The sequence below is a fragment of the Bombus pyrosoma genome, linkage group LG5 (genome assembly GCF_014825855.1).
Source record: "Bombus pyrosoma isolate SC7728 linkage group LG5, ASM1482585v1, whole genome shotgun sequence".
Lineage (NCBI taxonomy): Eukaryota > Metazoa > Arthropoda > Insecta > Hymenoptera > Apidae > Bombus > Bombus pyrosoma.
The window spans coordinates 10632330-10650839 of record NC_057774.1 but is presented as its reverse complement, the minus strand read 5'-3'; the positions used below and the strand labels follow the sequence as shown (position 1 = coordinate 10650839).

The 18510-nt window shown below is 35.5% G+C and overlaps 1 protein-coding gene across 10 annotated transcripts in view; it reads left to right on the top strand.

Annotated features, from left to right (window-relative positions):
* Positions 1-18510, top strand: part of LOC122567525 (two pore potassium channel protein sup-9) — a 77781-nt gene that overhangs the window by 17774 nt on the left and 41497 nt on the right. For 9 of the 10 annotated variants that reach the window (XM_043726150.1, XM_043726154.1, XM_043726151.1 and 6 more), the window contains one exon: positions 6983-7207. The gene's annotated coding sequence lies outside the window, so the exon portion shown is untranslated. Of the gene's footprint in view, positions 1-6982; positions 7208-7515; positions 7575-18510 lie in introns of those variants that run through there. The other variant, XM_043726156.1, reaches the window with a different exon arrangement.

Here is an 18510-nt window from a genome sequence, read left to right as displayed (position 1 = left end):
GTTAGAGCTTGATATAGGTAACTCTCAATCCTACGGAATTTAGTAAAATATACTACGGATCCATTGGAATGCTATGGATGGCACGTTGTGGATCGGTTGGAACGTAAATAGATTCAATTCGATGGGTAGACAATTTGGAATCAGTAAGATGAAGTGCAGAGTTCTGTAGTAGTATCTTCCGAGTTTTAGTATTGTATTTGCAGTGATTACAAACTTTACTGAATTGAACGTCTATCGGAATTTATGTAAATCTATTTGATAATTTGACCTCAGGATCTCAAATCCCAGAGTTTATCTGGACTTTGATATCTATCTTGGATTCAATTCTGACTTTATGACGCATCTACCTAGTGCATAGAATTTATAGTTGGGATTTAAGTCTTAGATCTATATTTCTTAGAAACCATTCAACCATTCGACTATAATATTTATTCTGCTAATTCAGCTTTTAATTATCCGTTACATTTGATATATTAATCTATTAAACGAATCATTAATCAGACGCTTGACTCAAGATTTTACGTACAAGATTAAAATTTAATAAAAAATAAATCATCGGTTGAAACGCTAGATAGAAACGAAACGAACAAGGGAATTTTATCAAACATAGCGGGTTCATAGATCAAGAAATTATTACAAAAAAGGTTAGGTAACGTGTTAATTTATCTTGTGCAGTTAACAGGACACTAATTTGGAAGTAATTTCAAATTTATAAAAACCAATAAAAGCTTCGGAACAATTAGAGAAATTTTGGAACGTAACATGTAAAATATAATAAACATCGGATTTCATGGATTGCAGAACACTCGATATTTTCAATATCATTGCTATCAGATATCACGTAACTCGTGGACCATGCTATAAATATATACGTTTATTTTTAATGCCTTAACGATTGTATAAAATATCCGTCATAGGTACGAACTCAAATTGCCCTGATCTATATTTCCCTGCCTACCAGCAGCAATACTAATGTTTTCCACCGAAAATTCTGTACCTGCACGTTATAATGAATTTAGCCAATGTTTGGGTAATGGTTTCGCTCGAAACAAGCCTGCTTAATGAACGTATTCCCAGTCAAACCAATACGGCTATATACACGTGGTAACGGTAAAACGTAATTATCGGATTTCTGTTATCGTATCTAAATTTCTGTTTGTTCATCGCCACGCGATCACCTGCATCTGTGCATCCACGGACACGTAAAACTAAATATTTAACGATGTCAACGGAATAACGATGGCAGCGCTAAATAGTTGCACGATCTCCATCAGTGAAAAATATCGTTAAAAGAAAGGATTTCGCTTTGTAGAACGAGCGATTTATTTCTTAGTAAAAAGTCCCGACCTTTTATCTACATGTGTTTGATATAGTTCGATCGATAGGATAGCACACACGGTCTCTTAATTAACTCCTAATTACCATGTAGATACTTCGTGTCCGGTAATTAAACTATCTTCCTGAAAGGAGCGCTTTTCCCTGTCAAGTTACAACCGCAATTTCTTGTCGAGCATTTAACTTCGAAACTTCTGATCTTTATTTTTGGTTTGTAGCGAGAGTAACTTATTTAAAAAAAAATTGTCGATTTTGAGATATCTGAAGGAACTCGAACAAGAACGTAACGATTCGAATGCTGTTGTAATTTCTCGAAGAATAGATAAAGATAAGTAAGAATAAATAAAGTATGGATACTTATGCCAATTCATACGTTCATAATCTAAATGGAGATTTGTTCCATCTACTAAGTATATACTAGATAATATTCTGATAAGTATCATCTATTGTATTTCAAATATATTAACCACGAATAAACTCTGTGTGATTTATAGATAGGAGAAAAAATTTTCCATCGTTAAATGGATGGTTTCAAACCGATTTCCTGATAAATGTATTTTTTTCCAATGCTGTCACTTTTCGATCAGAACGACTACATTATATTGGAATGTCGCGTTTCAAGTTTCATACAAAAATGAATCGATTAACATTTATATCGTAGGTTCCCGGTAAAAATCCCTGACGACACCATATGTCATTCATCATAGTTCACAATACGCGTTCTATTTCTGCGATATTTTTGTTTCCCGTAATACAGACACACGTCGGTGTTTCGTGTTTCGTCGCTTTCGTCCGACAATGAATATATTCGCAGAATATTGAGGTCGAAGATTGGATTAGGCAATTTGTTCGTGACAGGCTAGCAGTTATTTTTGCGCCACGTAAATCATTTCGATGAAAAAAAGCTTTCTCATTGTACGCATACATACACGCGAATAGAGACTTATTTTCTTTTGTCGGTGAGCGATCGAGATAAAATCGGCGAATAAATCTTGGTCCTTTGAAGCCAAGAAAGACCCTCGAGTTATCAATTACACTTTTAGCGCGACAATTAACTATTCAATTTTTACTGTCGAAAATATCGAAACTGTTGTGAAAGAATACAGTCGCTCACGAGAGAATTTGAGTATTTACCATAGAAAATTTCCATATTCGTTTCCAAATCTTGGTTCTTTGAAGCCAAGAAAGACCTTCGAGTTATCAATTATACTTTTAGCGCGACAATTAACTATTCAATTTTTACTGTCGAAGATATCGAAACTGTTGTGAAAGAATACAGTCGCTCACGAGAGAATTTGAGCATTTATCATAGAAAATTTCCATATTGTATGGATTGTATGAAACATTTTGATAAGACGATAATAAGACGCCATTTTAATAATTATAATAATAATTATATCGATATATCTTCGAGTCGAGTTTAGTTGCAGTGCCAATGAAATTTCTAAGTATTTCGTATAACGCGCATGATATATACATAGAATGTTTCTATGTACAAGCGTACAGGGTATTCGCGTGCCACTGTACGTTAAATAATAGGGAACTTGGTCTATTGAGTTAGTCGGGTTATAAATAGACGTCGACTGATAAATGAAACTGATGTTTGAATGTTACACAATCTCACGAGTTTGCTCTAATTACACGTACTGGAAAGAATCAAAGCAAATCTAACGGCATTCCGATCTTTGCAAGCAGTGTGAATGCTATTTCGATTTTCCTTGTTCCGGGCACATAAATACTCACGAAAAACCGTGCCAAACATCGTTTAATCAGCGACGGTCTGTACGTCACGGTGCTTATTTACTAGTCTAACAAGCGTATTGCGTATAATCGTAATATTTCGTTTCGACAAATATTTCGCGTACGCGTGTTTCAAACTCGTTGAGAGCTAAATTAATATCCGTGGAAAATATGGAACGTTGGATAATCACAAAAAAGCAAAGGATATGTCGTTTCATCCTTGAACGTAAAAAAAAATCATCGCAGAAATTTTTGCGAACGTCATTTTAATGAGATTTTAAAACGTAAAGTAAGAATTTATTCACCTCGTTTCCATTAGAGAATTCTATCTCTTCGAATCTCCATTGAGCCCGCGATGAAACATCAGCGGATCGTTCAATTTGCTCGTCCCTATTCCAATTTTAAATCTTTCGACTATTTCAACACTTACCCTTCTCCATCTCCTTCATATAATTTCCGATTATACAATTATAAGGTTATAAAATTGAACTTTTCCAAGCAATCGAATTAAACCGGCGTCCTTTTCCCACTGATCTACGTCCTTTTCTACTTATCCAGAACCCGTTTCTTTTTCCTCGAATGTCGCTTGTTTTCTATAGGGAACAAAAAGGAAGGGCGGCGCAACAGGGACGAGGAGAGGGTCGACGAAGAGATGAAAAGAAAGGGAAGCCAAGAAGAAAGGTGCACCCCTATTCCAACGACTGCTTGCTGCCCCATTACGTAATCGACGTGCTTTCCTTCGTTCCTGCCTTTCTCGCTTCGGGAACAGAGATTATGAAATTTTTTTCCTTAACAAATCTCCCGTAACATAGTACAGTGGATCATCAAAGTATCTCGACACTCTTTGAAATTTTCTATGCGTAGGATTTTAAAATGTAGCACCGTAACGAGACACGACTTTCGTGATTATATCGAGAAATTTTGGAACGCATCTGAAAATTTAAATACAAGTTACGAGATATTTATTGAAAGCGTACACTTTGCAAAGCTCACCAAGCTGTTTGAACAGTCGATTATTCGCTATGCTATTAATAAGCCATAATATTTAGTGAAATTACTTTTAACACTAATTGTATCTTTAATACTACTATTCACGATGTGTACTAATTTTTCGCAATAAGTGTCTTGTCACTTCCACGTGCATTTTCGGATTAATTTCAAATTTTATCATTATAATTACCACAGTCGTGTCTCGTGACAGCGCTGACGAAATTCGAAAGACTTTCGTAGAATGCATATAATACATACGCAAGAGCTTTCTGTGATAAGTGTTTGAACAATCTCGTGATCCATTATAAGAACGGCAATGGCAAATCCGCGAATGACGCTCGATTTTTCCTCCCGTCGCCTCTCCCCTTTGCTTCTCACCCTTTCCCCTATGTTCTCTCCTTTGAAACGACGAGACGTTACGGCAGACCCGAATTTCCGAGAATTGTACTCGTTGCAAATAACCGGGTGTAAATAGCACGAGAGCAAGTCTATTAATTAGAGGGAAAGACATAGAGAGACAAGTAGGGAGAAACTCGTTTATTGCTTTCGATCGGGCGGCTCTCTTTAATAATTTCGAACGCCTGCACAAGTTCGAATTATTATCAGCCTGCCGATTATTTAATCGCAATTTATGTGTTTCGCGTTTTGTTTCTAGACTTTGTAATTTCCAATCTCCATTCCAATCGAAATCTCGCTTATTCGATGGTTAAAAATGAACAGAAACGCGAATTCCTTAGTAACCTGATTTTTAAAATGATTAAATTTCATCTTCGATTTATTTTGTCGTAATTAACGAGATTTCTACCTTTCGCTATTGTGTTCGGATGAATTGGCCGATTCTGTAAGTGAAATTTTGAAAAATTTGGAGGATAGATAAGTTTAAATTTGGAAATGTTGTATAATATCATTTTTAAATTCATTATACTATTTATTTCGAGATATACTGTAAAATTTGTACGCATCCATAGGTAATTTGAAGGTATAAAAATGATTAAAATGATCACGTAATTTGTAAAAGTAGAACAAATTTCTCAAACATACCTATATTTAGTACGTAAAATACTTTTCATTTTTCTAATTGTATTCATTAAAATACGAATTTGCATAATATCCGCACTCTAGATGTGCTCTTTCGATTAAACTGCAAGAATTATTTCCTATAGTTAATATATATACACTATATTTATTGCCATAAATTATTTTATATTAATTTTTATATTAATCTATTTGCATATATATGAAATTTTAGAACCGCAGTAAGAAGAAACAATTAGTCCCATTATTGCTAGATAATGTTATTATTGCATTATTGCAATGTTGCTAGACTAGCAACTGTATTATTGCTAGATGAATAAATTTTTCGATTAGTCAAGGAAAATGTCATTTATTACTTCACTGCATAGTATAATTAAATTATATGTTCTCTTTTACGAGTCGACTGCGATTCTTCTAGCTGTTATCCTGAATTGAAGCGGTAAAGTAGGAATGGGGCGGAATAATGAGTCATTTTAATTAAAACAGTACGTCCGAGTTAAATGGACAGAGCTTGTCTTTTCTAAAGTATCGAGGAACTTCACGTCGCTTTCCAATATATTCGCTCAATAATTTAATTGAGGCGTGAAAAAATTACATTATTCTTCGTTGAACCACTTCAATTGAATTGCTTCGTCAGTCATACGTTACAATCTAGTACAACTACACAAATAAAATTTTGTTTCTGACATTCAACAGGGCATTTGTACCAAATATCACCAAGATAAATCCTGTTATTCATATACATATGGCCACGTATATGTAGTATCGCGGACATAAGGCCTAGGAGTTAGCGGGTAAACCACATACAATGTCACGAGAGCCGAGGCGTTTTTAAACCGTAAACAATGTCCCGAGAGCCGAGGTGCCGATGGGCCCATCAATGTCCTTCAAATGAATAGTTTCATAGAAAAGGTCTACGTGGCTTTGGCCACGAGCGGTCGCAGAACACGTGTGTGGTGGGTCTACGGGAAGACAAAAAACATGCGAGAGCAGGGGAGTTTGAGTTGAGAAGTCGAAGACTGTGAATGGAGAAGCCAGAGAGAGAGAGTGCGAGTTGCGTTGTCGATATAGTACTGTTAGCGTTGTAAAGAGAGTGAGGTCCGCGTGAGAGAGAACGTTGGATCCGTTGTGTCGAGTCAATTGTCTAGATTGTAGCGTGTTATTGCGATTAGTTCATATTAAACTACCATCGTTTTTCTGTCTATATTTGTACAATCCATTCATTGTAAATAAATTACAAATACTATGATATAATAACATTATATTCCATTGAAGATACTACATATATACTGTTCGAAAATGAAATAATCGTTTATTGAAACTAATTTCCATCGTGTTTATTAGACCGTAATACTTTCCACGTCTTTTATATTTTCTTGTTATTTTATCACAAGCTAGCTTTCCGTCCAGGCAGTATTTGAATATATGTTTTTGACCTTCTGAACAGACTTTGGGAGTTCACTTTCGAAAAACACTGAAATACGTGTTTGTTTATTTTGAATGACGTGTTTATACGCCGAATTGTACATGCCAAACTTTAACAATTTGTAAGATATGTGTATCCTTTAAAAAAAATGCGTATCTTTTATCTCTATTTTATTTATGTTTAGGCTGGGCTTTGATGAATGTATCAGTTACTTTCGCATTATATATTATTATATTTGTTTATCTATCCATTTATCTATCTATACAGATCTATTATTCGTTTACACTATGCGTGTCTTAAAATGTAAGATATCAAATAAAGTAAAATGTATCCCAATAAATATAACAAGTAGGTGTTCTAACATCTAAATAGTTAAAGTATTAAATAACGCGATCAGGAATCTGCATTCAGAATACATCTCTCGTTGTAACAAACTCTAATCGTCATCCTTTTCAGTCGTTCCAGTATCAGGGGGAATAAGAAAAGGAACGAAGAAAAAAGAAAAAGGAGAAGAAGGAAAGAGAGAATCTACGCGAGAGAAACGAAGATCGTTACGGTCCATTAACGCCTGCAAGAAGTTCAATGATCCATCGCAAATGGGACTCTGGTTGGCATTTTCAGCGTAAATATCACGTCAGAGGGAATCCGGCCTGTGATAAATTATTCGGAATAGGAGACAAGGTAAGGATGGCGCATAGGTCTGTCCATTTCGACGATATTTTAATTATCGACTAATCGCGTTGAACGGCTATTCCTTGCGTCGATCTCGTCGCGTTACGTGACTTTTCGCGATCCGAGTCGTCGGACCGAATTTATAATTAGCAACGAACCCCCTCGGGCACGTATGGTTTCATTTACGGATCGTCCTGAATGTAGTCCAGATGAGCTGTTATGCTCCATCGCTACGCCAACACAGATTCTGTCCGGATAAACAACGAGCGACGTGATCATTTCTGTCGAAGTATCGTGACATGAATTCGTGGCCATTATCGTGGGATTTCCGTGATTCCATAAAATGTTCTGGGACCCTGTGATTGATCCTCGTTTGGTAAGTTAAGATGAAAGTCATAAAATCGAGCGGCTGAATCATTGATGGATTCATTTGGATTGCTAGAATTTTTTATAGTTTCATATACTTTTATGAATACCGATGACACTTTATGACGATTTACATAAAAATTTGGTGTGTAAAAGTTGAATGCTCGCGTTGTGAAGTGAAGGCACCATGTTTATATTATCTACTATGTAAACAGGTAGCCTCTAGCGTTGGAATACGCAAAGGATTTCCTTCAAATTTTGATTTATTTATCATAGATGTGTAAGACAATATTTTACATCGCATTACATTATATCATATCATTGTAATACTCACTGGTAATAAATATCGTGTATTATATGCGTAAGTAAGTTATATAAGTTTTCGCAGTTCAGCGATATCTTTCAGCGTATCGATTCCGTGGGATTAGGATCAGAGTAAAAGATTTTTGAGTAGATTATTAGGATCATAATACGTCTTCAGTTCCTCTTGTGTGCTTTGAAAGAGTAGGCTATAATGTGGAAATAATACGAGATATATGCTCTTAATTTTCTTTAAGGTTCTTTTTTAAATATTCGGTTTCTCTACATAAACTACCTCTGGTAACGCCATGCAACATTTTCACGTCGGTAAGGCAAGTAAACACTTCACCTAAAGCTGTCATTCGCACGTTTCTAGTATATCTTCTGTTTTTATACGAGTATATATCTTAGAAACGGTCCGATATATTTTAATATTGTATTATAATCTGGTTTATCTTACTTTTTCTTCAGTTTTGACTTAGTAGAAAATTTTTTCTTTTGTTCGTATTTTGTTATTTTAACTTACCTTTCTTTAGTCGTCTAGCATTTTTTTTTGTTACCGTAGTTTCTTTTTTTGATAGTTTTATGTTGTTTCTTACTATTAAACTCTACTGCTTTTCTTCATTACTTTTTTCATCGTTGGAATTCCTTCTTCATTGTATTTGCGACGTTTTATCGTTGCTGGAATTTTCTCTTTGACGTTTCCTTGCCTTTTAATTCCTGAAATTTCTTTTTTGCTACTCCCATGTTATTCACCATTGCCTTTTTTCCACAATTCTTTAGAAAATCGAACACTTCTCACTCTAGAATCCCCATAATACCCCTATAGTAGAAGCATTGTCTTTCAAATATCGAGATTTTTCTACATCTCAATTTTTAACTATGTTATTATAGCGTACACGAAGATTGCTGAAAAAATTTCCAGAATAATTTGGTAGGCGTCAGAAACAATTTTTAAGGAAATCTATATGCAAGAATATATAAAATATTGAAGGTATAGTACAAAGTAAAGCAATCTTTTACTTAAGCTCAGTTTTTCAACGTTATTCATAAAAATGTGACATTCTAGTAATTATGTAATTATTTATTAATTTTAATCTTCAAATCTTCATCGAGGGTTCGAATGCCTGAGAACAATAATAAAAGAAAAAATATTCCTTATTTGACGAGGGATGACGTGAATAGGATCGATAATATCTGAAAAAGATGTTTGCGCTTCATTCCCTGGTTCAATATTTTGGAAAAGGGCGAAGGTAAATGGATTCCGCGTGATCCGAATCCTCGAGTAATCGTGATCGATCGGATGTTAACAACGAATGACAATTCATGCACGTTGCAATAATTCGATTCCCTTGTGTCTCTTCGTGTTTTAATTAATTTAATTCTGATAGCTTCTGCTATGAAATTACTCAAATTAGTGAAAAAAACTAGACTCCGCTTGAGAAAACAACGTGGAGATAAACCATCGAAAGAAAATCACTCAAGGAACTTTTTCCTCGACGTCTCTAGCATCTCCTGTTTCCTTTGAAATCTTTCAAATTCATCCGTAGAATCCAGTATACGAAGACTTTGCGCCGATTTTAGATTTGTAACTTTACCGTATACGAGTGTAATAATTATTTAAGAAAATAAGTTCATTGTTCACTCGAATTGCCAGTCCATTTCTTGGCCGGAATAGCTTCTTTATTTTGGGAGTAGCCTGGATACACTGTGAAGCTTCTTGGTAAATCGTGTCAACTACTCCCTTCGATCCAGATAGATCCGTTTATATCAGTCACCTCTTACCAATTTTTTCACCTTCATTTTGTCTGTCCTGAGCTAAAAAACTGTCTACCCTTGAATAACCATGAAAACCTGTCTAAAACACGGGCGCCGATGAAATATGGATCATTCAGCCTGTGCGCGGCACTTCCCAAGAGTATCGAGCATCTCGAAATATATTTCTATTTGGATCCAAGATGAAGCGTGAAAGGCGCAATCTAGGGATGAAATATCGTATAGACATCTTCTGGAAGATTTCATCGAACTGTTCTGTTTCGTGTAACTTTTCCCATATCCCATGAAATTTTATACTTTAATAATTACATCACTCTTTAATAATTTTCGAACAGAATGATCTTGTCGTAACTTAAAGCAGAATTTCCATATGAGCTTCGCTTGTGCCACTTCTCCGTTCATGCTTCTCTCATGTATATTTCAATAATTGGCTATCAGTTTCAGGATATTTTGGTAAACTAGGGCAGTATTCGTAGGTTTATTTGAACGAATCAAAGCCTGCATTATGATAATAATTTATCAATGAAGTTTCTATTAAACGATCTGGACCCTTTGATGCGTCGCGTACACGCGCGCAACTTTCTTCGGTGATAGTTTATTTTATCTCTAGCCACACAGTACACGACGCTGTGGTTTAATTGAACAGGCAAAACAAATTTGGTTTCACCGTAAATATTTGTATTGTAGTTTGAAGTCTGTATTTTTATCAGAATAATGTCATGCGGAGATGTTGCTGCAACGTTTATTTAAACTTCATCATTTACTCAGGGGTGAAGATACTCTAAACGGTTATTTTTAGCGATGATATTTTTTTTTTCGCCCACGTTAGACGTAGAACGCATATTTTCTTCAAGTACAAGGGTTTCAATCGCGCAATCCTTAGCTACAAAAATAACCAAGACGCAAATAAACTGCACTAATTATAATGTGTACCCCCCTCCGCCCACTATATGTCTAATGACTACAAAGAAAAGAGGAAACATATTTCTCCGTGGTGTTTTAAGCGTGTAAATCGATCTTTTCTTGTTTCACCTTGTTAATCTAAACTTTTTACTATATGATCTTGTTCCTTTCATGTTTCTTTCATTCGTAGATATTCGTAAACTAATAATTTCTCGACGAATTAACCTAAATAGTGTCTGAACATTGACACGATTTCTCCGCGTTTTATTTCAATAAAGTCAAGAAAATGGAGCAGCGTTTTAAAAAGAACGACGACGTGCCGCGATCGAACAGCTACCGAAAGGTTTTTATGATAATGTGACGACGTTTAAGAATCAAAAACGGCCAGTGGGGATCATAGGATGGTAACTTAAACCGCGAATATCGTCTAAGCTTCGTGCACACCAGAAATAGAATCTGGGTTTACAGTAGAGGCAATAGCCTCTTTGAGAATCGAGCGCGGACTGTCAACCCTATCGTGGCTTCTGATAGTGTCTCTTTCTGCTTTCTTCCATTCAGATCGTCCGGTTTCCCAGGACGTTGTAATCGAAAGATAAAAAGGGAGACAGAGTCCGGAATTAAAACCTGCTCGTGAAATATATTTAGATTTCGCCTTTCGTTTGAATAAATATCCATAGCGATCAGGCAAGTGATAAAAAGTTTAATGAATGCGCGATCGTCGGGCGCAGACGGCGTTACTTGAAAGTTTCACGCAAAAGTTTTCAATTTATCGAGAAAAGGAAGGGATTTTCAATGCATAATTATCAGCGATTATCCAAGGTTATCGAGTATGAAGCGATTGTGAGTAATGAGTATGTAATTAGCCATGGATAGGGCAGGGTGGAAATTAAAGGGTGCGAGTTATTGCACTCAATATCACTAAGTTGCGTAAAATAATTTCCCGATAGCAAACAAAATTCAGTTTTAGTACACGTTGTCCCACTCCAAGAAAACGATTATAGACAGATTTCATTGAATATCCTATTCACAAAAGTCAAATTACTTTATTTAGAGCTGTTTGAATTCGAGTAATCTGACGTTAAGTGGACAGCTAATAGAAAGTAGAAATTATTTTATTTGGCTTTTGTCGTTCCTTTCATATCAAGAAATGTCAAGTTCGCTTGAGAGGAATGATATTTTAAGACAAGTAAAGTAGTAGCTTTACATTGATACAATTTCGAGCTGCTTTAAATAATTTCGAATTCACATAACTTGGCTAGCTTTAACCTAACGCATGATACCTATTCGTCAGATCGACAAAATTAACATATTGGCATTACTTTCTACAACAAACGAACGATATTTTCTTTCGCGTCTACTAAACAAACACTCGGAACTCGGCCCATTTTCCAGAACAACGAGCGCCGGAGGAAAGAAAATTAATTTTTTATTCGCGTATAAAGAAAATCCTCGCACACTCGTTAGGAATGGCTCGATTTTCCAGGCAAAATATTGTCCCCACGGCAATCCCCTGAACAAAGTTCAAAGCGTACTGCCGCTGCAAATTAGTGAACACGGAAGTTTCGTGGCTTTGTATATTCACTCGGTGGTGGCAGTGTTCTTGTTTTCCTCGAGAGACGTTGAAAAGCGTCTAACGCGTGACTCGTTCGCAGGACGAAAACGCGGTTTCACTCCCGACCAGTCCTAATTAACGCTGCTTTTCGAACGCCACTCTAAAGTCCACAGGGTTAATTAAATCCTACGCGTCGATTGTATTTGTCTCGCGGTTCATTCACTCGTTCGACATGTAACGGCTCGAAGAAAATGAATTTATCGCAAGATCACCCCTCGCTGCGTCGACCCACGACTATAAGGCTTGTCTCGAAGCCTGTTCTCGTAATTGCTAAGATAATAAACGGAAGAAATTATGGGCGACGTGGCTCAGGGAGCACAACGCCTTTGCTTTTCAGCCATTCGTTCTCGAATATCTTTAATTTAACGAGGGTTCAACAACCAGACAGGTTGACGCCGAGGATTAAACACACCTTTAATCGCGATCAGATATACGATTCTTTCCCTCTTTGAAATCCTCTGACGCGTAACGAATGATAATCATTTCGAATGGAAAAAAAGTTATTCCAGCATGAAAAATTGTTTGTGCCCCGATTCCCTTTATGCAGCTAATAAATTTGAAATACGCATTATATCTCGTTGATTGTTTTATTTTGTCAGACTTTTCTATGGAAGTATCGTTTCGTCTATTATAAAGAGATTAATGTCTTTACGCGCTTCGACGAGTTTCTCTTCCTTTATATTAATGTTTAATATATTGTAATTATAATTAGATAGAATGGCGAAACGATGAGAACGTGTTATGAGTTATATACATTTCGCTTGTCGTACAGAATGTGATATTTTATGGGAGCCTCCGTGACGGCTGCAATTTATGAGATCGATGTACGATCGTAATGAATCGACTCGTATTTTCTGGATACGTTTCGTATTTCACGGAAAATGAGGGGAATAAAGAATTCTGGTATCAGAATAGGAATATCTTCATCTGATTTTCTCATTGAAACCTGAAACTTTGTATCTATCCTTATTACTTGGCAATAAGTCGCATGATCAATTCGTAATTTTTAGAATAGAATAGAAATTTTATTAGTTTACAATGGCGTATTTTCTTCAATTAGGTATTTGTTATCTTTCTTATTGATATCTCTCGCTTAGAAAATCATCACGTTACAACGGACACGTAGCACTTGAAATAATAGTCAACTTGAACAATTATGATACTATAATAGCAAATAATAGCAAGAAATGGGATTGACAAAATAGAAATTTGTTCAATCGCAATCGAATCATTGAGAATCGATCTACTAATTCATAAGAACAGACCATCGTACGTAATTTTTCATACCTTTTATATTAAAATTTACCTCTCGAAAAATCTTTATAGTATAGAGATATATATCCCTATATATGTTTCCAATAAAATATATGTCTAATAAAAATTTGTTGGAATATTGACACATATATAGAAATAACATAAATCAAACATAATCTCCTGCCACAATCAATTCAATTTTTTTCGAAAAAGTTCTCCAATCACGAAAAGCTCTGTTAATAGTTCAAAAATGAAACATTAAAAATCCGGATTCCTTTCGATTTGCATCTTCTTTGCTTATTTCTATTTTTCACCCTACAGGTAAATTTCCTCGACCGCGCCGTTCAATAACCCAGTAGGTTGACGACCGAGGTTAAATTCCGTTTAGTTTACAATCGGGAATACGACGCTTCCCGCGTGGTTGCGTTCTCATAACCTTCATTAAATGCGAGGATATATTCGCGACAGATCGTCTTACTGCGGTAAGCTCGCGACGAGGGTTGGGCGTCTCCCCTTGCCTACGTCGTTTATACCACACCACCCCTTCATTCCTCGAGTAACTTGTTAAAAAGTGTAAAAAAAAAAGTTTGTTTATCTCCGTCACCGCCAAAGTCAGTCGTCAAGGAAAAAGAAGATCGGCGAACTCTTCGATCGCGTTTCGTTATGAGATCATCGTAAACAATGTTGTCGCTGCTTCAAGATTTAAGTAGAAAATAATGGGAGAACTGTAAGCTTATTGAATTTATAGGCAACGTCGAAGCGAAGGAGCATCTGGTATTTTAACTATGCTTTTAATATTCCACGTTAATTTACGTAATATCGTAATTACTTAGCTCGAAGTAGTTTCTTTTTATATACGTAATCGGGCATTTTGCGAATAGTTACTCTTTCACATTTTGGATTAATACGTTTTGTATATTACTTTACTACTTACAGCACTTTTGTATATCGTATTAGATATTTTACATACTTTATTATGAATACGAGGGATTTTTTCTTCAATAATCAAATATTTATTGATTTACTAATTTTTAAAATAATCGAGCGTCGTGCAAATAATTCTTTTTGCGGGTTTTTAAGAATTTTTAGAGAAATCGTGATATAGGTTGTTCAGAAAATTACAATATTATTGCAGGTGTAACTGCAAATACTATTTTGTAAGATTTCTAGAGAATCTACTAATGTGTATGAAAGTGACATCCAGACAGTTGACGAAGATTTATTTCTTAAACATTAGTTTCTTTTCGCAGCTAGCGAATTGTATATCTTGTATATCTTTAAAGCAGATATTGTCATGGAACAAATTACCTACATTTTTCTAACCGTAGAGGATCGAGTTTAAAGATTAAAAGTGTTCTCCAAAGTGTCGACTCTCGCGACTTGCGAGCTATTATAGGCAGAAAAAAAAACTTTACAAACAGAACTTTTTTGCTCAATATTCTCTCCAAGGATTTAGAGAGAACAAATTGATATTACGATAATATTTCGTAATATATATCCTTTAAACGTTTCTCTTTTTATTAATAGCAATTTAAGAAACAAGCAATATTTGTATTCATAAATTAATTTGCAAAATAAATAATAAGTATTTCTTATTTATATTCCTTGTCGATGTGCTTAGGTTTACGGGCGTTTCTTATATACCTATCTCTACGAGCACCCGTCAAATTGACGGGTAAACGAAAATACGAATTTTCTTTAAAAAATCGATTTATTCAAACTAAGTCTGAATTGAACAATATTAGGCTTCACGTTTAAATAAATTATTAATAAGTAAAAGGTCTTTTTCAAAAAATTATCACGAAATTGATAACAATAATATTAACGGTATAGGATAATCATATTTATTGAGCACATTTTCTACAAATATACTGAATTTTGTTTGTGCATTTCTCACGTACGATCTTTTTGCAATATATACAACAATTATTGCTTCTATTTCTTCTGCAGTAGGACACTTGGCAACGTTTTCCCACTTCTGACGTTGAAGATGACAGAAATGAAGCGTCTGATCTTTGGCAAAATACGAACTCCTTTCTGGATATTTTCGATCCGGTGCTCTCTTTACAAAATATCCACGCGTTTGTCGCTGCCAAATCTAAGATATTGAAAAGAACTTGAAGGGCCCTGCTTTCATACTATATTTCCGTGCCATCTGGTCAACGACGTGCACACCAAACTTTGTTTTATCATAAAAATGGTTTCTGGCTAATTTACGATGCAAAATGATTAAAATTAATGCTATGGTTCTTGGGATATTTCGTTTCGAAGTTTGAAATCCGTCAAATTGACGGATCCCGTAAGGCTAGTGTTAAGAACATTGGTCCGCTATCTTTATAAGTTTCCACTCTAACGAGATAAAATCAGCACGAAGAATTACGAGGAAGATTGAAAGGAAGCACGAAAAATGAAACGATTCACGTTGAAAGATCCATGATCGTCGATTGAACGATAAAATTAGAATTCCCTTCGTGTCTTGCTTCTTCTGGTGCCGCTTACCTCAACCGTTGAAAAGATCACTTTGGCAGCCTCTTTCTCGAGCCGTTCGAGCATTCGCGTTTCCGCGAGCCTTCTTATACCTTGGGAGAGGGGCTGTTTACTCGGCCGCGAAGCCTAGCAGACAAAGCTATCGATTACTGGTCGACTACGTGTCGTTAAATACGACACACCGGGTTTGGCTCGAGCTTGATAAGCTGACAACTCCTTGTCAAAGGCGGTGACGGAGCGCGATGAGGGCACCCTTTGAGTCTAGGATGCAGATACATGTATCTGTGTCCTGTGTATATCGGAGGAAAATACGGTGTTTAAGGTGGGTGCACATTGCACATGTGCAACGTCTTCAGTGGGGTTCAGCGATTCTTTTGTGTTCATTATGTTCTGTTCTGTTCACTGTAATATCAGATTTTAGGTCAGAATGCGAAATTCCAAATTACAATTGTATATCTTCTAGATATAAATTTTGTTTTTTAGTATCTTGAATTGGATGATTTTTGTATTTGTAATGTTAGGATGCCCTTAGACGATCAATAATATTGTCAATATAATATCGTCAACAATATTCTCACCGAAAATACGGTTTGTTAATAAATATTGGCAATCTTCTATTGACATTAGTTCAGAATCTTCAAATATTGACAAATATCATAATATATATATCACTTTTATATTTGTTTTATATATATATATAACTTAAAGATTGATTATCTTATATTATTATTTCTTAATTTGTCCCCATTTCTTTAACCAAGATAAATTGGCAACTTTATAAAGAATAAAGCCTTTCCCACTTTACAAATTCGTTAATTAGTAAATAAGTATAAGATTAGCGATTTCAAAAGCTAACTTATATAATCACAAAGATGTATACCCCACGTCTCAAAGATTGAACAAGAAACACAATTAGTAAAAATGTCAATCCACCGAAAGTTCCCTCAACTCTGCCCCAATCAAACGCAGATTGCAATATAAGGATTGGTTAAAAATTGTGGTTTCTGAGAACCACAGCGACGGACTTTGGCTCGCGTATTATGTACACGTGCAGCTGTGACCTGATTTATAAACTTTTTATGATCACATTTGTTTCACGCACGGAAACAGATTTTCGTTTCTTTTCATAGTTTTATTCCATTTGCTGTTACGCTTGTTGTCCAAGCGTGTAGCAGAAACATGTGTTGGATATTTTCAGCAGCGTTGAAACCAGCCTGAAACAAGCTTTGGCCCGTCTCGATAGCACTAATATTCTCGTAATATAGCCGAACATAACTTTCAGATCGGAAGTTCGACAAAGTTAACGGCAGAACGACCTACCGTGAACTTTACATCGTTTCACCCGAGTTATCCGACTGTCTCAGGTTTCCGTCAACCAACTTCCGTTGAATTCTCACAAACTGTCCTCTATTCTACCTTGTACTGGTTGTCCTTTGGGTGATCTTGCCGCAATGATTTATTCTTCTCTTAACTAGTCGCTTTGTAATTGCTGGATTTGTGTCACATGTGTTTTTGTTCTCATGTGCCGTTCTTGCATAAAGCGTAAGAAGAGGCAATGTGTCAGAGATAGATGCATATTTCTACAACTGAGTCGCTGAGAAGCCATAATTCATTCCGTAAATTAAAATGCATAGCGAGATTTTAATTACAAGCATCGTTCTTTGTAATTCCTTTTGGAATTGATGACTATTTGTTGCTACTGTTTTTTATAAGAAATTTGTAAAAACAAGATTTCTTCTTTGAGATGTTGAATATTAATTACGTCTCCGGATAACACAAAACTAATAATTCTATGAAGAATGAAACTGATCAATTTGAGCTTTGGCAGCATTTGCAATTTGTAATTTAGCTTCTGAATATAATGCCAATCTTTTTAGTTATCAATAAAATGTATAATATGAGATACCACGAAACCTTATATAATTTTCCCGTTTTCCACGAAATCTTCTCAATTTTACATTCTACTTCGCTGATCCTCTTTATCCTCACAGAACAGAATCGTTATCGTGTTCGGGACAAAATCTCTTAGCTAAATTCTCAAGAATTTTCATGCTCTAAATGTTAAGTCCAGGGAAAAAACATATTCGAGCGGTCTGCATAGCCATTCGTCTTATAGATTTCTCGAAAGTCAGTGGAGAATAAAGAAGGGAAACGTGTCTCTCCTGTAGAGGAAACACGAGTAGAATCGAGTTTGCGTTACACGGCTGTGTATATAGAAGGATACACGAGGTCTTCACGGGGCTCGCGATTGAAAATCCTCGACCACTACGGAAACGATTTTTCTCTGTTTCTTTACGACCCTATTCTCAGGGTGAACAATTTACCAGGGTTTTATCACTTCCTTTATTTTCCTTAATATCTCTTTCGTTCGGTCATTTTCTAACAATAAAGTAATATGGAAAGAATAAAAGATTTTCATTTATAGTTATACGACTTTGCAATAATTATCGTAGTTGAATTTTGTTAGTACGCCGAGAGAAGTAATTTTCCGAATCTCTGGGTCTTTATTTAATACTTTTTAATCGTTCCTCTTTTAATGGTTTTTCTAGAACGAAGGAATATTAAAAGAAAATTTCGTATGATCAAACATCGCTTCTTTCTCAATGAATTTATG